At 39.0% G+C, this 23,994-nt stretch overlaps 1 long non-coding RNA gene across 1 annotated transcript; it reads left to right on the top strand.

Annotated features, from left to right (window-relative positions):
• The first annotated feature begins 2,750 nt into the window (after positions 1 to 2,750).
• LOC129148849 (uncharacterized) lies at positions 2,751 to 22,763 on the top strand. The gene is made up of 4 exons (XR_008555836.1): positions 2,751 to 3,015; positions 18,785 to 18,878; positions 19,704 to 19,803; positions 22,657 to 22,763. It is a non-coding gene; the product is annotated as an uncharacterized LOC129148849 (long non-coding RNA).
• Positions 22,764 to 23,994: the final 1,231 nt, after the last annotated feature.

The raw sequence follows: 23,994 nt of genomic DNA on the forward strand, positions 1-23,994 counted from the left end.
TAGGATAAACAAGTTTCTTCACAATTCAGAATGTCAGTGTGTCTAATAGGACCAAGAAATGATTTTCGCTCCCCCCCTTTTTTTTTTTTTCAGGACATTCTGAGATCTCCTTAGTAATTGGGACATGAGGTTAAACCTCTTGCTCCTACTCTGTTACCTAAAAAAAAATATCATATGGTCCTTGTTCAAACACCTTAGGGAAACCTGCTCTTTAGTTGAATAGCTACGATTTTTTAGAAAGCTTCCCATCACATTAAGTCTAAATATGGCGCCCTGTGAAATCTGCCATCCACTGGTCCATCTTTCAGTTCAGTCCTTGGGGGCCCTCTTCATCTGACAACTTGTCAAATAATTGGAGACAGTTTTCATGTCTCTTCTGAGCCTTAAGCGCCTGATGTTTCTTGCAAGAAACTGCCGTGTTTCCCACAGAGGGATGCGCAGGGTTTCAAAGTTGGGAAACATGGCAAGTGATGGAGAACCCTATCAAAGGGGAGGGAAGATGCCTGAAGAGCTCCTCCTTTTATATTATCCCATCTGAGGAACCTGAAATTTCTGACGATGAAAGATAATCTTCCAGGCTCATAGGACTGGTTTCCCGAATGGGGATACATACTACAATGCCTTAGTGGGCAGAAACTATGTTTTAACCTCTGAACTACATAAATGTTTTGCAAGTTTTCAGTTTCACACCGTGTTTAAGATATTTCAGCCTTGTTTGACAAGTTTGTGTTCACATAACTCAAACTCAGTTCAAAAGTAATCTAAGATGACAAAGTCTGTTACCTCTAATTTTCCAAAAGTGAATTCCAAGACCATATGTGTTTGTGCTAAATATCTATTTGTGATTGTATCAAAAGGAGTATTACCACACATGATGGTACTCCTCAGACAGACTGTGAGCGTCAGACACTTAGATCAGGTTTAGGACAGGCAAATATGTCTATGGGCAGGAGGAGAAGATTGAAGATGCTAAAGGAGCAAGGAGATACTTACAAGCTTTTATGAGTATAATTTCACAGATAAAAAATATAAGTCTAATTTTTAATACATAATAACTATTCAAATACCCTCAAGACAGTGATTTCAACCTTTTTCATCTCATAGCACACATAAACTAATTGCTAAAATTTTGTGGCACACCAAAAAAATATATTTTTGATCTGTCCAAAAAATAGGTATAGCCTGTATTTATTTACACCAGATGGCTGTAGTTGTGTTGGCTGTTGTCATTTTTTATTTGACAGGCAAAGGGAAAAGAGGTCAGTGCCCCTGACTAAATAGTATTGCATGTTTCAAAAACTCTTGCACCACACCTTTTGAAAATCACTGCTTTAGAAAGTTAAAAATTAATGGGGAAAAAAAGGCAGTGATCCTTTAAAATAAAACTTGTGTACAATAGAAATCAATTTTAGAACAATTCATGAGAGTTCTAATTGTACAAATATTTCAGGATTTTAATGAAAGGGAAAAAGTATAGAATGAATTAGTAAAAGCTTCTTTCTACTTGAAAACATCAGAAGGAAGTCTCTTGGGCAAAAACTGGGTGACCATAACCTTTCCCTTTCAATAAGATTATCTTCCAACTACTGCTAAAAATAAATCTCAGACAACCTAAGGGTGAAAAAGTTGAATCTATCTGAGTTAAGCAGAAGAGTTAAGGCACTAAGATTTTTGAGTTAAGTATATTGCACTTCCTGAATCAAAATGTTGTATCTAGAATCCCTAAAAAATATAGTAAATAAATCAGTTATATAACTTTCATTTTCTGAAAGCAAATTTCTGACACTAAATTTAAACAGGAAGGTACTGGCCATCTCTGGGGTTCAGAAAAGTCAAGGACATACCTAAGTTACACAGCCAGTAAATGGCAGAGCCAGGATTTAATGTCAGCATGGTCTGACTCCAAGAAACTATGATCTTTAAATATTTTCACAATTGCATAGAACTGATAAGACTCAATTCTAAGACTTTTGTTTGTATTCTCATGGAAAGAGACATTTTCATGGGTGCTGGTATAATATGAGCCTCAAATTCCAGGGTGCCCCAAGTAAGCCTAAGAATAGGAAAGTATGAGAAAAAAGAGCAGGAGCAGATGTACAACTCCAAGGAGTGCCACTTGCTTAGTTTTCCATGTAACAGGAGTTATGCAACACAATGATCTTGGCTCAGAAATGATCCTGAAGCACTGAATCAAGTCCCTCCAAAAAACAGTTCTAATCTTGGACCTAGTCAATTATGGGAGCCAGTAATTTTTTGTGTTTGTTTTGTTTTCCTCAAGCTAGGTCATAATACTAAATAATGAATATAAAGCATCTAGTATGTGTTGAAGATATAATAAGCAAAATTTAACATTAGCTCTCTTCCTCTCACAACTGTTTTTATTTTAAGAAATCTCCACTGAAACTGAACATTATATTTTAAATATTTATTATTAATTCCAGTAAATATGATACACTCAGTTAATTGCCATTTTTCCTCTACTGGTGTGGGGGCTCTTTTTAGAAAGAAGAAAGAAAGAAAGAAAGAAAGAAAGAAAGAAAGAAAGAAAGAAAGGAAGGAAGGAAGGAAGGAAGGAAGGAAGGAAGGAAGGAAGGAAGGAAGGAAGAAAGAAAGAAAGAAAGAAAGAAAGAAAGAAAGAAAGAAAGAAAGAAAGAAAGAAAGAAAGAAAACAGGAAGGAAGGAAGGAAGGAAGGAAGGAAGGAAGGAAGGAAGGAAGGAAGGAAGGAAGGAAGGAAAGAAAGAAGGGAAAATCTCTAGCTGTTGCACAATCTCTCTCTCTCCCACCTGCCCACTTGCCTCTGTTGGAAACATTGACTAGAACTTCTAAAAGAAAGAATGCATTGCCCTATGTTAATCTGTATTTGGCTGAAAATAAGATAAATTTCAAAGAATTGTGGTTGGGTTTTTTTTTAAGGTGATTGACTAAATCACAGAATCAAAGCATGGAAAAGGATGAACAGTGTCCACAGGTTTAATGAGCATTGAGTTTCCCCAGAAACACAGGATTTAAACAAGGTAAATCATATTCAGTCTCTAGCTTACACTCTCCCCATCTCATCCACTCTACTTTTACCCATTTCTCATCTCGGCTTCTGTCTTTGTTGACTTCACGTTCTCAGCTATACTCCAAATTTTGAAGGAATCTGCCAGTTTTGAAGTCATATTTTTACAGCTCACAGTCCAAGGGGAACTAGAGAACTCTCCCTCCTAACTTCAGAAAAGAGCCCTGATTATACAAGCTTGGTTCACAGGCCCACCCATTAGGCCAGAAAGGTAACAGTCTGTTGTTGCCAATTCTTGAAAAATCAATTTGAGTGGAAGAGGACTGATTCCTCAGAGTAAGTGGGTGCTGTTAATGAGAAAGAAAGAAGAGCTACTGTATGGAAACAAACAACAATTACTCACTCCAACTACTTCTCTTTGAGCCTGGTGCCAGTCTTTGGTGGCCAGCACCATGATCTCTCTGTCTTCAGTGGGCCTCACCATGGGCTTAGTTTACAAAGTCGAAGTTGTCTTCTAAGCATTATGCAAAGACAGAGAAAGACTCCCTAAAATCCCAAACCCCCAAATCCATAGGACAGATATAGAACTATGACAATGATTCTTTCCTATATATTTTTAAATAATAAAAACATTGAAAAAAAATAAAAATAACTACAATCTACTACCCCAACACAATTACTTTAATTCTTTTTTTTATATATTATATTGATTTTTTACAGGGAGGAAGGGAGAGGGATAGAGAGTTAGAAACATCGATGAGAGAGAAACATCGATCAGCTGCCTCCTGCACACCCCCCACTAGGGATGTGCCCACAACCAAGGTACATGCCCTTGACCGGAATCGAACCTGGGACCTTTCAGTAAATAGGCCAATGCTCTATCCACTGAGCCAAACAGGTTAGGGCAATTACTTTAATTCTTATAGGTGTTCATGTATTCTTAGTCATTGATTTTAAATTACTCCAACAATTATTCTTGATAGCCCTTAATTTCATTCAAAACTGATCTTAGAAAGACATTGATCTGAAAACCCTTGGGATATGTATCAAATCACTGATAATTATGCATAGTGCAAGATGACTTCTTATCTATGTTAGCACTCTGGCAAAGACATACCTTAATCTGCACAATTCCCAGCTTCGGGCAAAAAGATTGGACAAAAAATATATAGAGCAAGGTGAAGGTCAGGTATTAGCAGGAGGATTTGATTTCACTTGAGACTTTTTTCAAATAGGTACATAATTACATACCCATCAAAGTGTGGCTTGCAAGTGTGTGCAGGGTCAGAGAGATCTCTTCAGTTTTATCTCTAATAGTGTCAAGAAAGAGATTGTAATCAGATGAGGTGTGATATTGATTGTGCCTAGTCTGAAGGCTAAATAAGCGATTAAAAGTTTGAATCATTTAGAGAGGTTAAGTATTTCTATCCCAAGGAAAAGTTCTGATTAGAAATGACACTGTGTTCCTACAGTCTAGGCCCGTGGTCGGCAAACTGTGGCTCGAGAGCCACATGCGGCTCTTTGGCCCCCTGAGTGTGGCTCTTCCACAAAATACCACAGCCTGGGCAAGTCTATTTTGAAGAAGTGGCGTTAGAAGAAGTTTAAGTTTAAAAAATTTGGCTCTCAAAAGAAATTTCAATCATTGTACTGTTGATATTTGGCTCTGTTGACTAATGAGTTTGCCGACCACTGGTCTAGGCTACTATGCCTCCTGCTGTGGTTAACTGTCTTTATGCTGTGGGTCACTGTCTTACAGGAGTAAGAACCTTGAAAGCTGGGATAGCCATTCAGTCAACTCTGGCCATCACTTCCTTCCCAACCCCAAGAACTCAGTGTGGTGTGGTTCCTAGTTAAGTGTTCAATGAATGAGAAAGATTTGTATGCATATCAAATTCAGCAGTTCAACACCCACCTTCTCATTTTCCCCATCATACCAGCTCCTCCCTCAGCTGGCCCCATCCCACCATCTCAGTATATGACAGCTCTACTGTTTATGTTCCTCAGGCCAAATGCAATAATCATTCTTAATCTCTCTTTTCCTTTCCTTTCTAAATAGCAAATCTACCTGATTCTACCCTCAAAATGTCAGAATTTGCCTGGCTGGTGTGGCTAAATGGTTGAGTGTCAACCCATGAACCAGGAGGTCACAATCAATTCCTAGTCAGGGCACATGCCTGGGTTGTGGGCTCAATCCCCAGTAGGGGACGTGAAGGAGGCAGCCAATCAATAATTTTCTCTCATCATTGATGTTTCTATCTCTCTCTCCCTCTCTCTGAAATCAATAAAAACATTTTTTAAATAAGAATTTATCACTTCTAACCACCGGATCCAGGATGATAATAGGCTCCTAACGAGTCTCTCTGCTTCTGCCTTTACCTCCATGCGCTTCCTATCCCAATGCAGCTTCTTCTGGGACACAGAATCCAAAACCTAAGTCAAATCATGTTACTCCTCTTCCCCAATCTTATTCAGAGTAAAAGCCAGTCCTCCCAGTGGTCTGCAAGACCCCACGTTCATCATCGGTCCTCCACTTTCTCTCTGACCGTATCTTCTATTACTCTGCCCTTTCTCAAGACACTGCAGCCACACTGTTTCTTGGCTTTCCTTGAGTATGGCAGGTGGATTGCTGCCTCAGGAATTTATACCTACTGTTTCTTTGGTAAAATACTTTGACCCCCAGATATTTGTAGGGCCCACTCCCTCGCCTCCTTTGGGTTCGCTCAAATACCACCTTCTCGGTGAAGCCTTCCCTGCCTGCTTAATTTAAAATCATAACTCCCCAGGCCCTTTCCTACTTAATTTTTCTCCATAATACTTATGGTCATCTGACATATTATATAGCTTAATTATTTATAACATTTATTTTTCCCTATTAGAATTTAAGCTTCATGAGGGCAGAATTGTTGTCTGTTTTAGTTGCTGTTTTATCCCTGGCATGTGTTAGTAATAAATACCTTTTAAAAGATGGATTGTTGGTTAGATAGAGAAATGGGTGGGTGAATAATAGAATGACTTAATAAACATATTAACTCATTTTATCTTTTCAAAGCAACGTTATTGGTTGCTTTAGAAAGATATTATTAGCTTTACATTATATATCTAAAAAGTAAATTATGTTAAATAAACTACCTGAATTTCAGGGTCAGTAACTATAAGAACAGGGCTAGATGCTAGGATGTCTGACAAATGAGTCAGTGCTCTTTCTATGCTGCTAATTGCAAGACTCCCCCTAGATTAAACTTTGTAAAAGGATTAGGATTAAATTGAGTGGATTAATAATCACCTCTTTATACCCATCAATTATGACAAGCAAGCAAAAATTAAAAAAAAATCAGGACAGAAATGATACCCTGATCCATTTCAAAGCACAGGAAAGATTAAATTTCAACCATCTAATGGTTATTAACCAAAACAAAAGTGAGGAGACAGAAAACAAAACAAAACACACACACACACACACACACACACACACACACACATTGAGGATGAGTGTTCTTGTTTGCCTTTCCATACTGATAGGAATTAAATTTTCAGTGCTTTATGCTGCACTGTAAGGATGGCGACTATCTGCAACTAAGTGTCATCCTTTGCCATTCCTGATCAATAATATTTCATGGCCTGTAAGGATTAGCAGATACTACAGCTGCTTTCTCAGGGACATGACTAATAAGCAAGAGAAGCTAACAGATGGCTTTAATGCAGATGGCTGCCTGGAAAAAAAAAATTGTTCTTCAGAGAACATGTCAGATCTTATCATTTTGAGATAGGATGACATTCTTTATTGGGGTGAAAGGAAGAAGGGAATATATTGGTCTGAATCCCTTGCTTTCCCCCTTTGAGGATAAAAGCAGAAAGCACATGGCCAGCAAATCTGTGGTTTGTGATTTAGGCTTGGATGCTGCCCCCTCCCTACCTGTTATTAGTCAATCTTCTTTGCTCTACAAGTGGGGGTTGTCCCTCCTCTCTGGAGAGCTGCTCCTAGAGTCATGTTACACTGACCTGACGCTTGGAATAGTAAGATTGTCTTGACAGGAAGAAAGGATAAAAATTGTGGAAGTAATTACTGTTTCAAAGCTAGGAGAAGAGATGAACTTGAAAGTATTTCCCCCCCTTCTTATCATCATATAGCTGTGTATTGTGTCTGTGAAGCAATGTATTATACAGGGCAATAGGGAGGAACTAAACAGGTATATGGCAGTGATTATTGCTGCAAAGCCAGGGATGAGAAGAATGCAAGAAAGTGAGGGCATGGAGTTAACATTTCTTTTTATCATTGCATAATTTTTGTATTGGGAACTAATATAATTGGGAAGAATTCAGCAAGTATATGAGTAAATGTTATTTTCAAAAATGTATTCAAATAGCCCAAAGCAAAAGGATACAAAATATGGCATCTCTCAAAACTATACTCTAGGACACTTGATTAATTTAACCTAAATTTTCATAAAATGTTTTTAGGCGATTACATTGATTAATCCATATGTAAATAATACTGTTTCATAGTATTTTAAAATAACTGATAAGAATTAGTTTTTCTTTTATCTCCCATCTCCTGCACACACGCATACTTTTTGTTGAAGGTGTTTTGGTTTATCTTGTATTTTCTCTGCATTTCTACTTTCCCCCCTCACTTATGTTTCCCCACTTATGTTTCATAGATCTTATTTAATTAATTTCAGTTTTGTTCTCACTTGCGTAAAAGAATCTATTTTCAGCAGAAAAATGTTCATGGAATTGTGGGGAGTGGGGAGGTTGCCATATCTTAGGGCTAATTATTCAGGCATTAGTGTAAGCCACCATTGTATAACTATTCTTCATCATTTTACTATAGACAAGACTGTTGTACACCAAATACTTTTACCCGGTACATTTATGGGTGGATTTTGCTCAACCAAGGAATGAAAAGAGGCTTCTCTACCTGAGGGCTCTCCAGTTAGTCATTACCTTAACAAAAGCTATCAAAGACTTCCTTAATTAGTTCTTAAACCACCCATTGTCCTCCTCTACCTCATTTCCAGCTTCCTTAGTTCTTACTGGTCATTAATAAAGAAATTAGATTACTATTAAAATAATATTACCTCTCCTGAGTGAAAATTATATAGACCTCTTACCCAAGTAGGGCCAGATATGCCACTATCTAGCTCTATAACCTTAACCAAGTCATTAAACCTACAGGCTTCAGTTTTTGCAACAGGAAATTAAAAGGATAATATCACATTTTTAAAGTTATATGTCTGGCCCTGGCCGATTTGGCGCAGTGGATAGAGCGTCGACCTGCAGACTGAGGGGTCCCGGGTTCAATTGGCTACGGGCACATCCCCAGTGGGGGGTGTGCAGGAGGCAGCTGATCGATGTTTCTAACTTTCTATCCCTCTCCTTTCCTCTCTGTAAAAAATCAATAAAATATATTTTTTTAAAAAGTTATATGTCTGACAGAAAACTAGTTTCATATAATAAGAAAATATTTTAAATCCAATATTTCATTTCATTCAACAATACCTACTATATTCTAGGAAAATAAGATAGGATAAATAGTCCTGTATGCAATATGAAGAGAAAAAAAAAGCAGAAAACACAAAAGTGAGGAAAAGGGGTGGGAAAAACACAACAAGCTATAATACTGGAAAACTAAAATTAGCGAAGAGAAAAAATAGGTCAGGGCAATATTTGAAAAGATGATATTTGAAAAAATTTTGAGGACTAATTAGAGATAGCAATCCAGAGATTCAAGAAACCTAGTGCATCCCAAGTAAAAATATTTTTTATTCCAAATTAAATACATTATAGTAAAATTGCTAAAAATCAGCAAGGAGAAAATTTCTTAAAGAAGCCAGAAAAAAAACCCAGATCATATGAAAAGGAATACCTTAGACAGCTGACTTCTCAATATATCAATGGAGTCCTGATAATAGTGGAATGAAACCTTCAAAGTATTCAAAGAAAATGACTGCCTGTCTAAAAGTCTATATCATGTGGAACATCTTTCAAGAGTGGAGTAAAAATAAAGACATTTATAGACCTAACAGAGTCCATCACTAGCACAATCCATTAAAAGACAATCTAAAGGAGGCACTTCAGGCAGAAGGAAAGTAATTCTAGATGTAAGATTTGAGATACAAGATAGAATAAAATGAACTAATATTAATCAACATTGATTATATAAAACGGCAATAATGTCAATTATTGTTTTTAAGTAGAATTAAAATACAACACAGTAACCAACGTCAAGAAGGGGATAAATGGAATTAAATTCTGAAAAGATCTTATATTTCTTGGAGTAGGATGAAGGTTTCGGTTAATTTTAGATTTCAATAATTTAAGTATATTTGATAAAATGTCTAGGGTAACCACTAAAAGAAAGAAACAGCACATGTAACTTTCTAACTGGCAAGGGAAAAAAAAGAAGATACAAATCACTTATTCAATTGAGAATAACAGGCAAGAAGTAAGAGAAAAAAACAATCCCAGATAGTCCTGGCTCATAAGATAGTTTTAAAATAATCGCAGGATAAATGGCTGCATTCATGATGGAAGTGGGGGGCGAAGGGGGGGAGAGATGAATATACTTGTTGGCATTCCTATAGGGCAGATACCAGATAAGAAGAAATCAGTTCCTAGATACTGCATAGTTTAGAAGTTGTGATTTCGAGACAAATGGATAAATGAAGTTGCTAAAATGGCAAACATCAGTATTTGTCTTACAATTTATCCAGCCTCTTTGAAATCTGGAATGTGAATTCTCAATCCTATATCCATGAGTTGCATTCCCCTTGAAGTGAGCCAGCTAAAAAGACAGCATCTACATTCCACAGCTCTGATATATGTTTGGTAGCACCCCAGGATTTCTGCAATCCCCACATGTCTAGGCAAAAGTCATTTTAATTTCTTACTTCATTTCAGTATTTCTGAATGCTACTTACCATGTAAGATTGCATTTTCAGACTGCCTTGATCAGTAAAGGATTTTCAGTTGTGCTGGCCCCTCTCCGTACTAGATCCCCGGGCAGAACAGCTGCAAAACTTAATCTAGCTTTTGGTAATGAATTCATTCATCTTATTTGTATGCAACTCAGGCAGACTAACCTCAACTTTAAAGGAAAATGAACGCTGATCTTTTTAAGAGAGTGAATATGGAGCAGCCTGATCCCTGAGAGGCTCCAAGAGATTGAAGTTGTTCAAGTCTTACCCCAAGGCCTTATAAGGGTAAAGCCCACAATCAGGGAGCGATTTGGCCATCCTGTCAATCAAGGCAGCTGCAGCAAACCTCCTTCATTCAGACGGATTAGCCAGAGGGACTTAGTTTAGGACGCTAAAAAGAACACTGCTAAGAATCTGCAGCTCTGCTCAGTCTCTTTATCTTTCTGAGCCTCAATTTACTCATCCGTGAATTAGGATGAGTTTGAGCATAATCATCTACAAACCTGGCTCTTAAATTTTAGGATGCATTGAAGTTACCCAGAGAGCTTGTTAAAACACAGACTGCTGGGCTCACCCCCAGAATTTCTAATGTGGCAGCTCTCACCTGAAGCCCAGGAATGTGATTATCTAACGAGTTCCCAGGTGATGCTGATGCTGCTGGTATGGAGACCACACTTTGGAAGCACCGAGCTCTACAACCTCTTTGTAGCTTTGTTATTGTACTCAAGAGTAGTGCAAAATTCAAATTATGGAAATGTTTATTTTAATATTAAGTTTACATGTAGAATAACTTTTACTAATTTTTATAAGTACATGTATTATCAAACCGTATTAATGCTCTGTGGTTAAGAATCACTTGTAATTACTCTCTTTATTTGCCTTTAACAAAGTTAACAAAGAGCCTGGGTACACAGTTTATTTTTCTCAACATGTGAACATTTAACGTGCAAGGTCAACCCTTCTACTATGCAGTAAAAGTGGCAATTTATGTATTTCATATGCACCAGAAAGAAATGTTCAATTTCAAAAAATATACTTGCTTGACTAGTTCCTCACTTCTAGAATGCATTTATTCCTTTGGATGAAGACTGAAGGTCTAGTAAAATACAAATGTCCAAGAATATAGGGGGCGGGGAATTAAACCTTCTTAGTCAATTACCTATTACTGCAAGTGATTTTATCAAATTATTCCATAAGCCCTAAATGTGATAGGAGGAGAAAGATGGAGGCATAAGTATGAATCACCAGGGAGAGTTGTGGCTTCATTCTGGCAGCAAAAGGAGATGCTGGTTGGGAAGGTTCAACACTGAAAAGTTCACCAACATCACCATTTTGCCTAGGCCTGGACTCTTTGATACATTTATCAAGGCCTTCTCCCCAGTGTGCAAAGCCAGTCTTGATCTTAAGTGCAAAATTGTGTAATCCAATGAACAAAGCTCCATGGATTCAGATTTCTCTAATAAAAGAAAGTGTTCTCCAAACTCATGTAATTCCTTGGTAGAAATGACTAGGTCAATGGTCTCTGCAACCAAGGCTAAAAATCCAGGATCCAGTCATTCTCTGTGACACAGAGAGGAGTTCAACATTACAGATCTCTATGTCTGTACTATAAATGAGAACAAGCAGGATGAAGTTCAGTAGTTGGGTGTTCTCCCAAGTGCTTTTTATGACCCTGCTATTTGTTTCTTTCTCTCTAACTGAAAGCTTTAGAATATTTCAGAACTCCTAGAGCCTGGAATGTCTTAGGTTTCCGTATTCATTTGAAGCCAAAATACACTCTATATTATGAGCAAGGCACATTTGTGAATGGAAAACAAGCAAAATGTAGGGCAGCAAAGTAGTTGGAATATGCATCAATCAGACAACCAAAACCATGAGTTCCCATAAAAATATCATCACAAATGCCAGCCTACGTATAGGTCACCACAAAGGTAGACTGCATGATCTTGCTGTGACATTGTATCCACTTAGCATATCATTAAAGCAAGGTATATTTCCAAGGTAACAAAATGAGCAGACATTTAATTTGAATTCAGTAAATATGGGTTAGAATCCCTGCTGCTATCTAACTGCTCTAAAATTAAGATGCCAGCGACACAATCCTGAGAAGCAGCATGCCTTTAACTCTGGGTTGCAGAGCTTTGGGCTACTGAGGTAGAGGGACTCTTTCTGCTAGCTGCCATTTTGCTCTGTATGCAACTCTGGCACCATGATATGAAGCCCATGGAGCTGTAAATATCAATTATTGCCTCCAACTGTGCAAGGCCTTTGGAGAGGGACTGCCAGGGTTTACACCCCAGCTTGCCACTTAAGGACTGTGACTTTGGGTAACATACCTAACACTTGGCGCCTGCTTTGTCAACCATAAAATGAAATAACAATGGTATCTACCTAATAGTGCTATTGTCAGGATTAAGTGATTAAAAGACTAATACATATGATGCCCTTAGAACAGTGCCTTGCACAGAGTACGTGCTAAATAAATATTAGCTATGAAAGTTTATAATTTCTGCTCTCTTTCTTGTGCAAGTCTATCCATGTTAACAAATGTGTATAGGGGCTCCCCTCAGGAATGAAAATCCTTGTTCAAAGAGAAACTCACTCCTTTAAAAAAAAAATGCTAAGACTCAAGGGGATGGATACCTTCAGGACACACCAGAAAATGGAGCAAAATGGAGAAATGTCCAAAGACAGACTACACCCCAGAGCCAGAGCAGGGTCCCGCCAGCTGCCCTGCTAAAGTTTTCTTGAGTTCTATGGGTCAACCACATTACAAAATGTGGGTGGGGGCCCTAGCTGGTTTGGCTCATGGATAGGTCCCCAGGTTCAATTCCGGTCAAGGGCACATGCCCAGGTTGTGGGCTCAATCCCCAATAGGGGGCATGCAGGAAGCAACCGATCAATGATTTTCTCTCATCATTGATGTTTCTCTCTCTCCCCCTCTCCTTTCCTCTCTGAAATCAATAAAAATATTTTTTTAAATGTGGGTGGAGGAGACTGTCTGCTCTCCCCTGGAGCCTCCCCACCTTGTTCAACAGCAAAGGGGAGGACATTTCCACTGGGAGCGCTGTGCTGCTAGCCTGTGAGTCATGTATTCAACGAGGTCTATTGTGTCCCTCAACATAGACCCTGTATTCCTTTTTTTCTGTTTAGGTTCAATGGCCAACAAATTTTTATAATTAGTGTTATTAATAAAAATAGTTACCTGCAATTTAGTACCTTCCATGTACTTCTTGTGGCTTTTCTCCAATACTAACACTAACCCTGCAAGGTAGGCATGACGGTCACCATTTTAGAGCTTTGGAAACTCTCAGTGAGGTTAAGTAACTTTCCCAAGGCTGCAAACTATTAAATGACAGTCTGGAATTTGATCACAAGTTCCACTGTCTCCAAAGCCCATCCTCTCTCTTTATATTATGCTGCCTTCTCCCTGGTGCAGAGCTGATACTCGAAAGATCTCACCATTGACCTCAGGTGTGTGGTTTGGGAGCATCTTTGCCTGGTTGAAGAGTAGTCTATGATTCTCACAACTATTGGGGCATGTGTCTTTATTATGCATACGTCTAATAGAAGTCCAAACTGTCCCTTAGTCTTGCACTAGACAGAAAGCTCCTTCTATCCACTATTGAGTGTGATTAGAAGCTGGCAATTACTAAAGCAGGCGTTGTGAGTAAGCCAGAGCCAAGTTCAAATCCCAGCTCTGCCACCTATCAGTTACTGTCTCTGATCAAAACTCATTAGCTCTCTGATCAAAACTACTTAGTCTAAGCTTTCAGTTTTGAAAATGAGGATCCTGGTACCTGGTAGGCATCATGGTGAGATTACATGAGATCTATGCTAAGTGCCTAGCACAGTGCCCAGCACAAAGTGATTGTCCATAAATCAACAACAGTAACCACACCCCCAGCCAGTGGGAGAGGAGTAAACATGCTGGTGACATGGTACTTTCTGAGATGTGGGAGATTTGTCATGCCCTGCTTTCACCTCTCCACACCAACTGCTTGCCTCTCCCAGTTGCTACCATTTGTCCTGAAACTTCAGCCCAGTTCAGGAAGGTTAACAAATCTTCATGAAGAATAAGAAATATAAGAGGGAAAATACTACTCTTACTAAGGTTTTTTTCTATTTTTGATACTCACTAATTCACCATACATTTATTGATCAGATGTACTCATTTGATGAGATTTATATACAGATAAGCTATCATTTTATATATAAGATGTCCCCCAAAAAATGTATACACACTTTGAATAATTATTAATTCCAATGGGTTAAATCTGAAAAGAAACATCAATTGAGCTATTAGCTATTAAAGTATGTATACATTTTTGGGGACACCCTGTATATACTAGTATATATATATTTATGTTATCGTGATATGTGAATATGGTATATACCATTTACATGTTTGTGTTTATGTTTATGTGAGCATGTATACACACATATATATACACATACATACATCTAATGCACTTAATTTAAAAACATTTGTAAATCTCTGTCTCATTACCTATTCTTTGGAACCTAGATCAGCTTGCATTTCAGGGAAATTTCCCTCTCTGTGAGTTAATATTAAAACAACTGGGCCCTCCTTTTTGGATTCAATTGTCTCTTTATTATCTCCTCGGGCTGCACTTGGTTGTAAGGTCACACAATCTTGTTGAATCAGCTCAATTTGCTCATTCAAAGTCTTCTCATCTTTTCCACTGATGTGAGTTTAAGTGAGAGCAATTCAGACCTTGTAAGCTGGTGATGTCCTCAGGTCCTCTGGGCCCTACATCACTGCTGAACTCCTCGACCTCCCCCACCTTCCCAGCTTTTATGGGAATGTTAATAATCAGCCCCTTGACGTTATCTGTCTACTTGCAATTCTCTTGAGTCAGTATCGATCTCAGAATGGCAGGGGCTCAGGCATTAAAATTCAGGCCCCATATAGTCCAGCTACTGGTATAACTAATGCCCATTAACCTCACCTGAAATCATACAGTTTAGAAAAGGCAGAGAGGAAGCTTCAGTTCCTTTAGAGAGTTAGCTGAGGTCTCCAGGGCAGCTCCCACATTATCCCAGGAAGCCTACAGTAAAATCAAAGACCATGCAAAGGCCACAGAATTTATTTTTACTAGAATTGTCTCCTGAGCTACAAGGAACTATAATAGGGAAATAGCAGGGTCTTGAATATTTTACAAGAAAAATGTTCTACTCACAATAATTGATCTGTTCAAGCTCTCTGTCTACCTTCGTTGTCTCTGTTTCCCCAAAATGTTCCAGCTCTTGAACACCCATGTAATTTTTTGTGTATGTATGTTTATGTATTTGAGAAAAATCTTTAAAGAGAAAAATACTATAACAATCCCACAACATATTAACTGCTAGAAAAATAGTATTGACTATTGAAAATATGTACCTTCTTTGTTTTGGATTTTTTATTTTGTGAAATTAAAATACATTTTGATGGAATTTTCTCTGTCCTCTCCCAATCCAGAGACATCCATTAGCATGTATATACTTCTAGTCCATTTTTATACTTTAACATGCATATACATGTCCTTTAAAAATATAGTATAATACTAGTATGTATCTTTTTAAAACTTGCATAAATAGTATTGTGTTGTATCATTCTGCAAGTTGCTATTTCCATTCAACATTATGTTTGGTGATGTATATATGTTGATATATACAGATCTAGCTGATTCTTCTTAATTTCCCAAAGTCACAAAATAAATCAGTATAGAAGAAATAAAACCTGCCCATTTCACCACCCAATTGTACAAGAGGCTAGATGCTCCAAACCATAATCAGCATACTGCAGTGCCCTTAAAAAATATGATCAAATTAGTATTTATCAATTGTAATAATAACTGAGAGTGTTCATCATGCCTTACACTGAGCTAGATAAATTAAAGTCATGAAGGAGTATCTACTATTACTAAATTCACAAATGGGTTGGGAATGCAAATTTAACATTCAAAATAATTAGAAGATAATGGAGTAGATCCTTAAGAGTATTGTCTTGAAGGACAAAATTGATTCACTGCTGGGAGAGATCACCATGGACAATTATAGTCAAAGAGGTCTTCCTGAAAGAGGTAGGTTGGGAAAAGTTCAAATACCATAAGAGATTAGGAAGGTATTATGGATTAGAGACATTATGAACAAAGGTTTATAGGTTGGAATAAGTGTAGAGTGCATAACCCTGAGTAGTAGGGAGAAAAGCTATTAGAGGAAGGATAGGGTTAACATGTAGAGAAATTTGAGAACCAGGCAACAGAGCTTATGCATTTAATAGTCACTAGTGTGGAGCATGTTAAGGATACCCATGTAGGATTGGTTCTAAGTACATCGTCTGCAGCGCCTGAAATGTTCCAGACTCTCTCACAACCCTGCACCTTTGAACACAGTATTCCCTCAGCCAGATATGCTATTTCTGACCCCGCTTTCTTTCTCTTCCGCTTTCATCTCAGCAGCACACACATGAAGCCTTCCTTGAGACAGTCCCCCTGTCCAGCATTAGGATCCTCTTCTCCTGTACTCCTACAGTATCTTGGGTTTCTTTGTAGCATAAAATTTGTCAAACTGGGTTGTAGTTATGTTTAGTTGTCTTTTCCATTAAATTATAAACTCATCAAGAAAGACTTTGACATATTTATATTTTGGATACAGAATATAGTGCAATGCCCATTTCATAGATGCACTCGTGTTTGAATGAATTAATACCTTAATTAATTAGTAATCAATAAACTATAAATACTCATACAATTTTATATTTTTAAAGTATTTGTATGTGAATATTACCAATTTAGGCTAAAAACATCATTATTTTGATGTCTTTTAGCTGTTAGAATACTTCCCATGAGAAAAAACAAATTACATTGGGTAACCACATAAAAAGACTGTCAATAATACATGAAATTAGTGATATCAATTATGAAAGGTAAATCAAGGTTCTGTTTGTTCTATAAATGTACAAAATGCAAAGACTTTTCATCTATAGAAAAGAAAAATTATGAGCATGTCATCAATCATGCAATCTCCAAATGAATGTATTGTTGAAAAAGAAAAAAAAATACATTTGAAATTCCCTATAAAAAATGGACAGGAAATATAAACACAAAAATAACAAGCAAATAAACCAGTGAAATCATCAGAGTGTAGCAAGGGCATGAAGAAAGAGGAAACCAACAGAGAGAATCCCAGGGTGGGCGAGCTGACTATTAGGGGTGTGGTCAGACATCCCATCTGGGAGGAGGATGTGTAGCACCGGCCACAGGCCCCGAGGAAGAATATTCCAGACAGGGGCAGTGCCCTCTGCAAATGCCCCAAGGTGGGTAAAGCATAGGAATGCTCAAGAAACCACAGGATCCTGTGTAACTGGAAGATGTGACTGAGGAAGGGAGTGCGTGGCAGGAAATCACAGCAGTGAGCAGAGCCAGAGCAGGCAGGGCTGGCAGGCCTTATTGAAGGGTCTATGTGTTTTTCTAGGAAAACTAGATACCATTAAAGAGTTTAAACATCAACAGCATGATCAATATATTGAGCACTTCCTATGTGCTAGACATGTGCAAAGGGAAGAACTCAAGATCTAAGGCAGAGTCTGCCTGGGTTCAAATGCTGGCTCTGGTACTTGCCAGACATGTGACCTTGGGTGAGTCACTTAACCTTCCAGACCCATCATAGGGTTGTGTGAGAACTGAATTAGTAAAGTGCTGAGAGTAGGACCTGACATCCAGTGAGTGCTCCATACATGCCTTAATTAAACTCTTTGTATATATTAGAGTTTTCCAACACACTTAAATCCTAAGTCCTTCTCCTTACTTAAAAAGCCCTAATGATCTGACTATATTGCTAACCTGGTTTCCCATGACTCTTCCCTTTATCATTGGCCTCCCAGCCATTCCCTCAAAACACCAAGCCTGTTCAGGGTTTACTTGGTCATTCTGTGGTTTGTTCCCATTGCTCATTTGTGTCTCCTCCAACACCCCTTGTCAGAGAGGCCTTCCCGGTGCCCTTTCTGTAGGTGCATCTTCCATCACTCATCCACTCACTGTGGTTCATCTGGCTTCTGTCACAGCTCAAGACCTGACACTTTGTTTCTATGTGTCCTCCATTGAGGCAGACACTTTATTTTTGCACTGATATCCTCACTACCCAGAAAAAAATAGTTGAATGAGTAAATGAATAAAAAATGCTTGGTCTCATTTAATACTCACAACTCCATAAGTATATTCTCCTTACACAGGTGCAAAAACAAAGGCCTAGCAAGGAAAAGGAGAAAAGCCATCTGGTCTTAATCACAGCCCAGTCTGTGCTTGGCTCCATATCCCTGCTCCCAGCAGACAACTGAATGAAGCTATACCTGTGCCCAGCCCAGCACTTGGCACCCCCTGGTACCTCTGCCACCTTGCACTCCACCCCAGAGTGGTGTCCATATCAGAGGGCCACTGCTCTGTCACACAGTGCCTGCTGAGCCACTCCTTCCTCCCCACTCCCAGCACTCTTTCCTCTTGATTTTTTTCTGGGTGAACTCGATGCAGGCCACATCAGCATGAGGGACTTGTGAATAGACACTCTCCTTTGATGTCTTTCCCCAGCTGCCTACATCCATCAAAAAAAGGCTACCTCATTCTGCCAGAAACCTCTTGGTGGTACCTGACCTTCTGTGGTTTGATCTTTTCTCAGCCTGTCTTTGCAATTCCCTCAAGCCTGGTTTTCCTTTCAGTGCCTGGAATACTGATTTATTTTGAAAAAGCACTATCAGCTGTGTCTTTTCTGCTCCATAAGTTAATCAATAACTCAGTCCAACCCAGCAGTGGATCAAACAATATTTCCCTTCTGCTCACCCAGCCCCCTACCTCTGTCTTGCCCTAGGTTATGAGCACATCGGGTTCCAAAGCCTGGGAGGGACCAGGCATATCAGGAAGCAGAAATGCAAGAGCAGATCATTCTATCTGCAGAAAGTAGGGTAAGCCTCTTTCAAAAGGAAATACTGGGGAAAAAAATCATGCTGCTTCCTCTCCCCACCCCCACCCCCACCCTCCATTTCCATGGAACCCAGAATACCCTGCAAGGAGATGTGATACCTAGACACTTTCCACCCCAGCTTGAAGGAACTATTTCAGGCTCCATCTCCCACTTACTTTTCCAAGGCTGTAATCTGTGGGCTCCCCACACGTTTCATTGCATTGGTTTCAAAACCGAGGATTTCTCTCTCTGCCCACCCCCTTCAGGTTCATGACTGAAGCAGCCACTTAATATTTTGAGGTATTAATTTAAGTAGATTTCCTTCCTGTGCTTTCCTTTTTTCTTCCTTCATCAAAGCAGGTAGCCAGCTCTTTGATTCATTGCCTTAGGGCAGCTACCTGGCAGCAGCATGCAAAACAGGAAGCCTGCTAGATTTTCTGGTTTGTGTTTCCTTAACTTTAAACCCACTGAGGCGGAGAGGGTTTGACAGAAGAAGCAGAGGGACTTGGAGAAGTGGCTCGTGCAGGAAGGGATTTCCCTGGCCTGGGGAAGGAGAGAGAGACAGACAGGCCCTCTCAGAGCAGTGGGACAACTTCTTGGTTTTGCTCAGCAGTGGTGCCTTGAGACACAAAGAGATAGTTCCATGGGCACCCACAGGGACAGGACCCTCAGCACAGAGGGTCCCGGTTTCCTCAAACCTGCCAATGCACCATGTGATGTGGAAACCGAGACCCGCCAGCTATCAAGAGACCCTGAGTGTTTGGAGAGTGAGGATGCTGGCAGTGAGCACGGTGGACTTAAAATCAAAGAATCTTCTCTTTTGCAGGCATTGTGCAAGCCCTCACCTCACCCCAGGCTTCAGTGCAGTCCCATGAGGGAGAAGGAGCTCCGATGACAGAGATGGAATGTGACACCAAGTGAACAGAGTGGGCACTCAGAGTTCTACATCAAGTTGATTTTCAGAAAACAGTGATATTTCTTCTACAGTGGGGTTTATTGGAATGGAAGTCATACATAGCTTTAGACCATCCTCCTAGCTTTTCAATATTCTTTCTCCCAGATGCTGTCTCGTAAGTCCACCTGAGACACATGTCAGAGCCAAGCGCTGCCAGCAACTGGCCCTGTGATTCCACACCCAGCCCCAGCTGCAGGGCTCACTCTTGCTCACCTATTGGGGAGAGGGGACGTCTTCAGACAGACAGCTTAATTCACTAAGGGTTACAGTGTTAAATAATTAATTTTTCATTTTCTTCATGTCACAGACACCTCGAATCAAATCTTCCCAGAACGCAGTTAATCATGTCTCCCAAGGGGAAAGGCTCATAGTTATCCAAATCCTTCTTTCTCCTCCACGTGGAATTACTTTCCTGGGAATTCTATATTATAAATATCCTTCAGATCTTTCCTCTCCTCTGTCTCCACAACCACAGCCCTATTCAGGAGTCTGCTAATCCTTGCTAAAACAATCTTAATTAAGATACTATATCAGACATTTAGGGAGCATTTAAATGAATATGTAATAACAATGAGGTAAAGAGCCATGTAGCATACATTTTATGACCTGAACATAGAATCAGTAAGTCCTAAATATTTATGATTGGAATGTATTCTCTAGAAAAAGCCCTAAATTTGAAATGCATCTCCATTTTACTAGTTTCTAACCTGCATTTGTTATCTTTGCATATAATAGGATCTGGACATTGTTTTGTCCAAATGCTAACAGTAGCTGAGGTGAACCAGCAAGGTCAGGGAATTTGTCACAATACACAGCCTGTTCAACCAGTCACTCACCTCCATTAAGCTTGGGAAGCTAGCCAAGGTCAATAGTTGTTATCTGGTAATGTCAAATGTCTTTCTACTTAATATCACAACAATCCCAGATTTGCAAAAATGCTCTCTCAAAAACAAAAGTGGATGCTAGAACTGAGATGGTTATTCTGTCTTGGTAGAATTTCATATAATCAGACGATGTGCCAGAAACACGTATTTCTTTCACAGCATTTCAGCAGCCAGGAGAAGGAGTTTGTTTCAGTGGATGCAAATTCATTGCATTATATTTCAGAAATGTGAAGATGGTAGGCTTTGGTGATTAATGACAGGGAACTTGGACATAAGTTGTGAGAATCTATAAAATATGACACTGTCAATGAGCAGACATGGGAGTGTAAGGAATGTTGGCAAGCCCCAAAGCCAGCATCCTCCAACAAGGAAAAAGAGACCAGCCTTCTCGTGCCAGAAGAGAGCAAGGAAGGAAAGCAGATATTTATTTCACTGAGAGCCCCATGCCTCCACTCTCCAAGCTTAGATGTCACAAATGACATTTTCAATATCCACAAGGTGAAGAACTTAACCACTGCATTCCCCCAATGAGACTTTACCTTTAACTCATTTGCTCTGTTTATGTTGTTGCAAGGAGGTGGCAAAACAGATTTTCTTGAATTTTACATTCAAGATTCCCACTACTGATAAATTTGAATCAACTTTCTGTTGATTCTTCATAGCTATAATAGTTTGCACTTGTCATTATATTCTCTTCCCCTGGTCTGTGCTCACACCCTCGCCGTCCTAACAGATGTTTCATCAATAATTCTGTTTTGTATCACTCTGGAGCTACAAATTTGTGAGCTTCACTTAGGACATGCTGCTGATGAACTAGCGGCTCTCCTGCATGGGGCCCACAGCCAGGCATCAGCCAGTACATTCTAACCTACTGTACCCCAGCACCTCCATTCCCATCCACGCAATTAACCCCCAGGCCTCGCAGTCAATGTTTGAGAAGAGGCTTCTGTGATTTTATTTCCCCCTGTGCTACCTGAAGCAGAACTCATTATCTTCAAGTTTCCTCGTCTACAACTTGCAGATATATGTTGGTTGTCTGTCTGTTTATTTAGACTAAGGGTTTTAGGCAACGGGGCATCTGCTGAGTAAGTGCTTTCACATGGAGAAGGACTGCAGCTCATGCATTCCATTCCCTTAACAAAAACGGATCCTTTGAAGGTGAAACACAAAACAGTTTGAGAATAAAAAGATAGAGATACCGGTATGCTAAGGATCAGAGAGTTTAGTATATTACTAAAGAGGGAAATCATGGCTCTCTCCTCTCCATCTCTTACTATTCCCTCTCCCATGCTTTCTTAATTTATAAATCTTGAAATCAAATACCTTCTAACACTTTTTCAGAGTGTCTTACCTAGGCTTTTAAGACCAGGAGAATAATGACCCTGGTCAGAAATTTGACAGAGTTTGAAAAAGTGCATATAAATCAAGCCAAACATTTTTTTAATAAAATACATAAAGATAAATTGTTTGGTAGACAAATGATGGCTAGATATGGATTTATTATCACAGGCAAAACTGCAAGGATATATACCAAAATGTTAGCAGTATGTACCACTGAGAACTATATTACCAGTGATTTTTATTATCTTATTTCTTTTTTAAAAGACTATTTTTACAGCAGTTTTAAGTTCACAGCAAAACTGAAAGGAAGGTACAGAGATACCCCAAACATCCCCTGTCCCCACACATGCATAGCTTCCCTCATTATCAACATCCCCCTTCAGTGATACATTTGTTAAAATTGATGAGCCTGCATTAAAGCATTATCATTCAAAGTCCATAGTTTACCATAGGGTTTACTCTTAGTGTTGTAATTCTATGGGTTTCAACAAACGTACAGTGACATGCTTCCATAATTGATATACAGAGTATTTTCACTGCTCTAAAAATCCTCCGTTTTCCACCTATTCATTCCACCCCCATTTTTTTGTATTTTCCAGATTTTCTACAATGCAAAAACTGTAATTTTCAATGAGAAACAAATGTTTATACTAAAATAATGCTGAACTGATCTGAGAAACTTTGAAAACCAAGAGGCTGGATTAGATTCTCCGGTCTTCTTACCTGGTCTACTCAAGAGAGAACGTGGAAACTGCCTAAGATCTGGGCAAAGTCCAGAAATGGCAACATCATTCCTGCTGGATTGTGTTGGACACACAGCAGTCACAAGTCAGCCCAGATTCAAATAGATGGAGGCAGAGATTCTGCCTGTCAGTGGGGCAGGAGAGGAAATGTGTAAAGAGGCAGGGAAGAAATTGAAGGCAGCCAGTTTTCAAGACAAGCTACCATATACTCCCAGAGGAACCCAATAAGGAAAGGAAGAAGGCAAGAGTCTCACCATGATGGCTTCTACCTGATTCGTGAGAGGAGTTCTGGAGACAAAGTCATGCCTCAGGGTTGTCCCAGCCTAAGGGAATACAGCCGGACTTCCATATCTTCACACCAAAAGGTTATTGGTCAACAAGGTGGGTAAACCCAATTTAAAAATAGGCAAAATACCAAAATAGACATTTTTCCAAGGAAGATATGCAACAAGCACATGAAAATGAATTGTTTCACATTATTAGTCATCAAGAAAATGTAGATTAAAACCCCAGTGAGATATCATGTTGTACCCACTAGGATGCTAGAATAAAAAAAGATAAAACAAGTGTTGGTGATGATGTGGAAAAATCAGTTCCCTCATACAATTCTTGTGAGAATGTAAATGATTCAGCCACTTTGGAAAATGATCTGGCAGTTTCTCAAACCATGAAAATAGTTTCCTTATAACCCAGCCAATACTACCCCTAGGAATATACCCAAGAGAAATGAAAACATATGTCCATCCCAAAACACACACATGGATGTTTATAACAGCAATATTCATAGTAGCCAAAAGGTAGAAACAACCCAAATGCCCATCAACTGATGAATAAACACAATGTAGTATATCTGTACAATGGGATATCATTTAGCAACAAAAAGGAATAGAACAGTGGTACATGCCACATATGAATGAACCTTGAAACATTATGCCAGCTGAAAGAATCTAGTCACAAGATACCACATATGATCCAATTTATAGGAAATATCTAGAAGAGGTACATTTATGTATAGAGACAGAAAGTGGATTAGCAATTGCTGAGGGATGGATTAAAGAAAGGGAGGACAGAGGGGTAATAGCTAAAGGGTATAGAGTTTCTTTTTCAGGTGATAAAAATGTTCTAAACTTGATTGTAATGATAGTTGCACATATCTGTGAATATAGTAAGAATCATTGAATTGTACATTTAAAT

Source organism: Eptesicus fuscus, chromosome 4 (assembly GCF_027574615.1).
Source record: "Eptesicus fuscus isolate TK198812 chromosome 4, DD_ASM_mEF_20220401, whole genome shotgun sequence".
NCBI lineage: Eukaryota > Metazoa > Chordata > Mammalia > Chiroptera > Vespertilionidae > Eptesicus > Eptesicus fuscus.